This window comes from Fragaria vesca, linkage group LG3 (genome assembly GCF_000184155.1).
Source record: "Fragaria vesca subsp. vesca linkage group LG3, FraVesHawaii_1.0, whole genome shotgun sequence".
NCBI lineage: Eukaryota > Viridiplantae > Streptophyta > Magnoliopsida > Rosales > Rosaceae > Fragaria > Fragaria vesca.
In genome coordinates this window covers 24040703-24049632 of record NC_020493.1, presented here as the reverse complement: position 1 = coordinate 24049632, position 8930 = coordinate 24040703, and the positions used below count along the sequence as shown (strand labels likewise).

The window sequence follows — 8930 nt, the reverse complement described above, 5'->3', positions numbered from 1 at the left end:
CTGATGGATTTGTGGAGACTTCCAAGTTCATCACTTTCCTTCTAAGCTCTTCTCTCTGCACTGTAGCACACACACTTTTGAAAGAAGGCAGATCTGAGTTCATGAGTATGTGACTTCTCAAATCTTCATAATCTGCACTCAAATTTGCAAGAAGTTGAAAAGATCTTGTCTTCTTCTGCTCTTTTTAGATAGAATGGCAGCATCTATGGTATAAGGTCGATAAAGATCTAACTCATTCCACATGCTTGTCAAGCTTCCAAGATACTGCACAAATGTCTTCTCATCCTGTTGCAGGTTAGCAATATCTCTTTTTAGCTGAAAGATTCTAGCAGCATTATTTTGATTTCCATACATCTCATCAACAGCTTTCCAAAGATGCATAGAAGACTCAGAATAATTAAAAATTTCAGCTATCTTAGGCTCCATGGAATTTAGAAGCCAGGACATGACAAGGTGATCTTTACACAGCCATGCATCATAGGTGGCTGAGTTGATTTCTGGCATTGGAATAACACCATTGACAAAACCAAGCTTAGATTTTCCTCCAAGAGCTAAAGTAACAGCTCTAGACCAAGGGAGATAGTTATATTCATTGAGTAAAACCGAACAAAGACGAAGGTTGGGATTTCCCTCATCAGAACCACCAGACATGGCTATGCTACTGTCTGAGCTAAAAGGGTTAACATCAGACTCTGAACTTTCAGTCATTCTGAAAGGAGGATAACAACACAACTCTTACAATGAAAATGAAGAAGATAAACAGAAACAGGACACTAAAGTTCCTGCTCTGATACCATATTGAAAAAGATACTAGTGTTGGAGCAATTTTCTCTCACTGATATATTGAATGCATATAAGAATTTACAAGGAGAAGAAAATATATAGAGAACTTGAATCTAACTACCTACTGACTTTCTATCTAACAAGTATGGATTAACCATGCCTAACAGACATGAACAATCACTACTACAGTAATTGAAGACAAACACCATGCTGCTGTTCCATACTGCCCCATACTTCAACTACACCACTACACCACTACACCATGACATCACTACACCATGCTGCAACTAAATACTGACTAAATACTGTTTCAATAGTCTAAGCCATCTATTTCCCGCGGGAACTCTAAAATTTCCACTAGATTCCTGCAATTCGCAAGTTGATGAACAAAGAATCATAGCGTAAAATCGTGGTCCTCGTCTCACACTTGGTTGGAAATGTGACCAAATTGTCGCAATCCGAGACGTCAAGGTGCTTCAGATGTTTTAACTCAAGAATGCTGCAGGGCACAGTTGTTAGGCTATAGCATCCTTTCAAACGTAGCTCTTCAAGATTAATGAGGTATCTAACTGATGATGAAGGAAATCCTTTGATGCCAGTCCACCCTAGGTCCAGGCTTTTCAAGCATCTCATCTCTTCAACAATTTCAAACTTCTCAAGTTTCTTGCAGCCACTGAGATTCAAGTTCACTAGATTCTTAACATATCCAACCTCAACTTCAACTAAATTTGTGCAATGACTAAATTCGGGAATACAGACAAGCCACTAATCTTTCTTGCACCACGGCAATTTGACATGTCGATAGATTTCAAATTCTGCATAGTCTGCATATGTGAAAATATTAGAAAGAAATTATAATGTCATTTAATCAAACAGAATTTGACCATTAATAATCAAATTACCTTCTGTACCTCCCCCAAAGGTGATGTTTGGCTTCCATGCATCCTGTTTATTGTTTGGCACCATCTTTCTGGATTGATCACGTCCCAACGGCTTTTATGCATCCTTAGTACAACAAGTTTCTTGGGATAAAAACTAGGCGGAAAAGCCGATAACGGACAACATTCCCAGTCTATGAGCCTTAATTCGTTGGACAGATAATTTACATGATCTCCAGTGAATATATCACGAGGGGTTACAAATATTTGAAGATTTTTCATCTTTGAGAAGCTTTCACTGTTCAGATGTATCTTTTCTCCCCTGCCATTCATGCGACTGACAATGATGCCTCGAACTTTATCTGATCCCTACAACCAAAAACAAAAATGTCAAAAGCTCAATGTGTCTCAAATAGAATGTCACATATTTTCTCAGTTCATTACGGTGCAGAAGAAGTTGGTCCTGAACTAATAATATGGGATATACAGTGTATTTCACTTACTGTGTTTTCCATAAAAACTCGGTGAACATCTTCATGTCGCCACAATCTGCTACGTTCTCCAGGCTCAGTCGGAGACTCTTGACGAATTATTTCTTTCCCCATTTCTTCTAGCAGATCATGCATCAAAATCTCTTTTTTTTCATTGATGCTTATGAGGGCCTTTTCTGTGAGTACTTCAATACCATATTCAGGATTGAGATCGCATCCTCTTAGTATATCTATCACGTAGTTCTTAGCTTTGCCTTTAAAGAAACATGCAATGTGAAGAAAAATTTCTTTTGTCAAATCGTCCAGTGCATCATAACTTCTTCTGAGAATTTCTTGAATCTTTTTCTTTGGTTCTCTTCCATAACCATCTAATGCAACTTTCCACTGATCTACATTTCTACCAGGGAGAAATGAACCCAAAACTTCCAAAGCTATGGGAAGCCCTTGAGCATAAAGTGTAATATTATCAATGAATTCAACATAATCATCCATTTTTTGGTTTTCTTTAAAGGCATTAAACTTGAAGAGCTCTAAAGCTTCATGATGACTCAACTCCTTCATTTTGTATATATGATTGACATCATGAGCAATTAGCCAGCGCTTATCTCTTGTTGTGATGATTATTCTACTACCTAAACCAAACCAATCAGACATTCCGACTAATTTGTTTAATTGGTTTAAATGATTCACATCATCAAGAACTAAGAGAACCTTTTTATGGCACAACCGTTCTTTTATGAGAGTGATCCCTTCATCAACACTAGTAATCCTGAAATCTTTCTCCTTGAGAATCTTAGAAAGAAGAGAATTTTGCAATTCAACTAGGCCTCCATATCTGATTGATCTCTCTCTTAACATTTTCCAGAAAACAGGTACCTTCAAAGTTATGAGCAATTGAATTATACACACCTTTAGCAATTGTTGTCTTTCCGATTCCACCGATTCCCCATATCCCCACCATGCGGACATCATCTTCTCCAACACGTAGAAGCTTAAGCATATCCTCTACACGAGACTCTATTCCAACAGGGTACTTTGCCACACTTAAATGAATGCGATCTAAAAGTTGTGCTGATCTAAAAGTACTTGATCATTTGTTCAGAAAAGTATAGCAACTTATATAAGCGAGTATAGTTACAAAGAAGACCACAGTTACTATGCAAGCAGAGCAGTACCTTCCATCTATAAAACGCAGGCCAGAGAGATTTGATGCTTTTGTAAGAGCTTCCCTCCATCTCGTGACTTTCTCCAAGTTGTGTTTTAATCTGCTTTCGTGGTGAGCTAGTGCTTTGCCAAAACTACCTCTTTGATGTCGTACATCCGATGGATCTGCCTTGTAAAAAAAAAAGGTAAACCAGCTGTTGCTTTGATTCTTTACAGTGAAGAATGCTGACGAGTTCTTCCAAGTACTACTTAGAGGAAGCATAATTCTCCGAAAAGACGACGATAGAAATTCTGGACTCTTGAATTGCTTTTTGAAGGGCATGTGATAGCTCATCTCCTCTTCCAAGTCCTTCATCGTCTATGAAGGTTTTTGATTCCTTTTCGGACCAAATTGCTGTGCAAATGGCCTATGAAATTGTTGCGTGTATCCTCTCCTCTAAAACTGAGAAAGACATCATATGTCCATGAATGATGATCATGAGTGGTCGAAGAAGAAGAAGAAGAAAAGGAGGAGCAGGAAGATGCTCTGCCTTGTTTCTTGCCAAGAGTTGAGTGGTGATGGAATCCATATAGTTTGAAACATATGGCATGTTGAGAATACTTGGTATTAGTGATGATCAAAGATGATTGAGTGATGAGTTTGTTAAATGAGGGGTGACTGAATCGGTGGCCATTTGGTTTGAACTTAAATTGAGAGATGATCAAAGGTTGGGAAGACAACATGATCGATCGGAGAAGTTAACCAACAATGGCAGTTGGGGGTGTATGGAAGTTGCCCAGTAATACTAATACCATCATACCAACCGATCATCTGAAGTTTGACGTTTTCAACAAGAGTCGGTTCAAAAGCATGGAGCAGTAGGCTGGCAGCCATCAAATGTTTGAAACACCAACGTGTGCCCCGGATCAAGTGTCGTCCAAATCATCAACAACGACCCTTACTCGGCGGCGAAACTCTCACAGAAGCTCTGCTTCAAATATAATGAAGCACTCAAGCAGTGGATTGTTTATGGGGCAACCATATGCAGTTTTTATTCTTTGAGCTCTTTCTACTTAAGATCATGTCATGTGGGTAAGCATGTGATGAACAATCAATCTATTAATCTCAAGTTGAAGTTGAGATTCTCGGGAGTTAAGAAGAGTGAGAAATTTTTTTTTTTTTTGGCAGCGAAGAAGAGTGAGAGTTAAATACTCAGATAAAATGGAGGTTTGTCTATAATACCATATGATATGACAAAATTTATATTCCAAATTTCATAATTCACACTATTTATTTCCTCTTTCAGTAACTTATGTTTTGTTTTTATTAACGTATGTTTTGTCTTTTTATAAGTATTTTAACCTAAAATAAATAAATAAAAAGTGTAGATCGTATAATAAGGAGTGCAAATTTCACTTTCTATATATAATAGTATTAACTTATAGTACAAAGTGAACTCTTTAACTTGTGGGGGTTCTTATTCATTACCTCTCTACTTCCGACCTCCAATCTGTCGGCTATTTTGATTATTCTCAACCCATTCTGCAAGCCGGACCATGAGTCCTGATTGGTATCTTCTGAGGAAGATTGGGATGCATGGACTCTAAGTCGTCTTTAACTCTTTATAATGGGACGGCCGGTGATGAATGGAGGTGCTCCGTGTCTTAGACTACTTCTCAATTGAACTTGGTGAAAACATTAATTGAAGAGGCACGTCTCTGAAACAAAACAAAAGAAGACTTCGGACGAGTCGTCTCTCGACTAGCTTCTGTATTAGTAGCCACATGACTACATATATATGTTGATATCTTTGCCAGAAGTTAGCTAATTAACGACATGATGACAACATCACTCTCCATGGCTGCAACTGAAATCCTTGTGGAATATATCTACCCATTTGACTTGTTCGCAGTTGAGTCCAAGTTGCGAGTTTTTCTATATGGAAGCTACGTTTACTAGGCCATGCATGTTGAACATGTATTGGATGATGATGTTTGGGCATCTGGTTTGGTTGTCCTGGAATTTATAGAGACTCCGCTCTAGATTGGAACATTTTTCGACATTATTGTATATATAGGAGAAATCGTACTAATCTAGTACTTGTCAATTGTACAGTATCATGATAGATTGTGTATGTGACGATTGTTTTGTCAAACATAAAAATAAAATTTAGGTATCATGTATACTCTGCAAAATGAATCTCCTGCATTGCTGATGTGCCAATAACCCGTACGCATTTTCACTCCTCTATAAGGAGCTCTTGCCGTTGGAAGGTGAACACCACCCCCCAAATCCCCCCATGTTATTCATACGAAACAGAAAAATATACAAACCAAGAGGGGGACATCAGAACCTTACCTCTTAAAAAGGAATTTTCACAACTTTCTACCAGAAACAAAAGCTAAACTTGATATACCATACACACCTCACTGACAATACAAGTGAAAAAGAAAAGCATAGGTGATAAATGTTGCTGCCATTACCAAAATAACAACAGCAACATATAGAAACCATCGAATATGTGTTCTGTCTCCAATCAGCTTCTTCTTTGGAGACGAGCTGCTCTCAATGCAATTGACAGTGTTACTTTGTCTTTGATGTGATCAAAGAATTGAAAATAGGCATACCTCCATGACTTTTTCAATATCAATGTGCCGCACACACTCCAAAAGCCTACGATGAATCCAAGCACCGCGCTGGTATAGAAACCAAGCTTTTCCTCATCATCTCCGTGATCTTTTTTCTCTTGTACATCAGGCTCATGCATGTTGTCTTCGTCTTCTGGGCATTTTGGAAGTGGAAATCCACAAAGTGAATTGCCCTCATAAATAGATGGATCAACGAGCGTCTGAAGTTGGTTGCCTGATGGGATCCTTCCGGTCAACTTGTTGTGAGACAAGTTCAAGTGAGACAAGAATGTCATATTTGAGAGACTTTGAGGAATGTGTCCTGAGAGCCGGTTCTGGGAGAGGTCAAGAGTTTCGAGCCGATACAAGTTTCCGATCTTGGAGGGGATACCTCCACTCAATTGATTCATGGACAAGTTCAAGGTACCCAATGAAACGAGGCTGCTTATTTCTTCAGGAATTTCACCTTCTAAATCGTTTGAAGAAAGATCAATAATGGTCAGAAGCATCGCCTGTCTAGTGAAGTATTCACTTTCTCTTCCTTTTGTTGTCACGGTTGTTTCCTCAAAGTCACTAAAGATACCCCAGCCATCCGGACCAGAGACTAGAGCAGTCAAGTTATTCAAACACTTGGGAATAGTCCCTGAAAATCTGTTGTGACCAAGATCTAGGAACTGAAGGAGAGGAAGACTGCACAATTGGTGAGGAATATGTCCGCTTAAAGAGTTTGATCGCAATTGTAGCACTTTGAACCTGGATACCTTTGATCCTATCCAAGAAGGTATGCTTCCGATGAATTTGTTGCCTCCAAGAGAAAGTCTCTGCAAAAATGAGCAATTTTGGAAGGCGGAAGGAATTTCTCCGCTTAACTGATTGTTGTCCATCTTTAATATAAAAAGAGAACTTGGAATGCCCATCGAGCTTGGAATTTCACCAGACAAATTGTTGTTTGAGACATCCACAAAGGTTATGCGGCTCCACGAACTCCATTCTTTAGGGAATTCTCCAGAAAACTTATTGTTATTTAGAGAAAGGGAATATAGAGATTGAATGCTGCAGATGGATGATGGAATAGTGCCATCTAAATGATTGTGGCTGAAGTATATGTACTTCAGATCTGGAAAGTTGAATTGGAGGGGAAGCTTTCTGCTGATTTGGTTGTAAGATAAATCCAAACTTTCGATTTGGGAAGAGATATTAGACATCCATTCCTCTGGTATTGCACCTGAGATTCCAGCATTCGTAACCTGGACATATGAGAGCTCGGTTTGCGATTGAAGCCATACCGGAAAACCAGGGCCTACTCGACAGTTGTCCATGAAAAGTGATCCGAGCTTGAAAGGAGGAATCCATTCATAATCGGTCAAGTTGAAAATGATAGGCACAGGTCGTTCTGTGGTCAAACCTATATACTTTAATCTTGTGAGATTTATGAAATGTGCTTCCCTTAAACTGCCTTCCCATGAATTAGAAGACAGACTAAGCCTAACGAGCTGACTGAGTTGTCCCAAACTTTCAGGAATGGAACCATTGAAAAGATTATCACTCAAGTACAGTGTCTTGAGGGATGATGATAAGTCGCTGAAAATAGATTCAGGAATGGATCCCCAAAAAGAATTGCCGCTGAGGTAAAGAAGCTGGAGGCTTTTCAGCTTTCCTAATGAACTAGGCAATTCCCCTTCCAGCCCACAATATGATAATTCTAGTGACTCCATTCTATTAGAAGAAACAATTTGAAAAACCACTCAGAAACTCTTCAATCCCCCCATCAAATTCGTTGTCTGCAAGACGTAGTGACTTTAGCTTGCATAAATTCCCAAACGGAAGTAATTGACCTTTGAGTCCAATGCCCCATAAGTCAAGGTGTTCTAGAGCTTTTAGTCTTACGAATTCTTCAAGAGAGGGGCGAAGGAAAGGATTACCCCCTAAATCGAGTTCTGTAAGACTGGTAAGATTAAACAACCATTTAGGAAATGAAGAATTTATATCGTTATATGACACATCAAGGACCAAAAGAGATGTGAAGTTAATTGTTGGTAGCGAGAGTGGAACCTGGTTTCCATCAATTTGGCAAAAAGACAAACGCAACTCTAAGAGTGAAGGAAGCATGTTAACAGCATGCAGCCAACTTACTGCGGTGTTGTTAAGGTTCGCACCTCCGAGGTTTAGGTATTTCAGGGAAGAGAGATGAGAAAGCCAATTCAAGCTTTTGGAATAAACATCACTGATGTAATCGTAATCAGCATCACTGAGGTCAAGATAGTTCAAGTTTGAGAGGTTACCAAGAGATGGTGGAATCTCTCCCACAAATGAACCATACCTCGAAACATATGAAAGATTGAGATACCTCAAACTTGTTAGGTCACCAATGAAGTTAGGAATGTGAATCCCATGAAAACAATTCTGGCTTAGGTCTAAGTAACTCAAATGTTTCAAGCCAAGTAGAGAAGGATGTAACTTACCCCCTAAACAAGATTCATTAAATTTGGTGTAGTTCCAGCTGTAATCATAAAACTCACTGAATGGCGGATATGGATATGGATTACGAAGATCAAGCCTGACAATACGACCTGTGTGGTTGTTGCACGAAATCCCACTCCATTCACAGCATTGATGACCAACCCAAGAAGAAAGCCTTCCAGATCGATCAATAAGATCTTGCTTAAAGTTGAGAAGCGCCTGTCTCTCTTCCTCCATGCATGACTCCACAGTACTACTGGTGTTTAGGCATGAAGAGGCCAAGATTAATAAGAGCAGGAACTGAAGAATGAGGCGAGAAATAGGGTTGAAGTAGACATAGATATCCATAATATTTTTGAGGCTCTATTTGTTGGAGAATTCACGGTGATACGATGCTGGACACAAATGAATTTATAGCCAAATTGTGGTGAGGTGTGCAAGTCCTCACCAATTAGCTGAGTCGTGTTTTAATTAGATTGGTAATCCAAGTCCTCACCAACTCCTTACTATTACCTTTATTAATAATCAAATATCTCGTGACAACAGA

General features: G+C 39.0%; 2 pseudogenes across 1 annotated transcript; both read right to left on the bottom strand.

Annotated features, from left to right (window-relative positions):
* Nucleotides 1-1140: 1140 nt before the first annotated feature.
* LOC101294255 lies at nt 1141-4069 on the bottom strand (annotated as a pseudogene). Its single transcript, XR_184392.1, has 6 exons — nt 3328-4069; nt 3029-3228; nt 2165-2784; nt 1890-2030; nt 1543-1607; nt 1141-1456 (listed from the first exon to the last, which is right to left on the bottom strand). The product of XR_184392.1 is annotated as a TMV resistance protein N-like (transcript).
* Nucleotides 4070-5832: 1763 nt separating this feature from the next.
* On the bottom strand, nt 5833-8731 carry LOC101293968 (annotated as a pseudogene).
* Nucleotides 8732-8930: the final 199 nt, after the last annotated feature.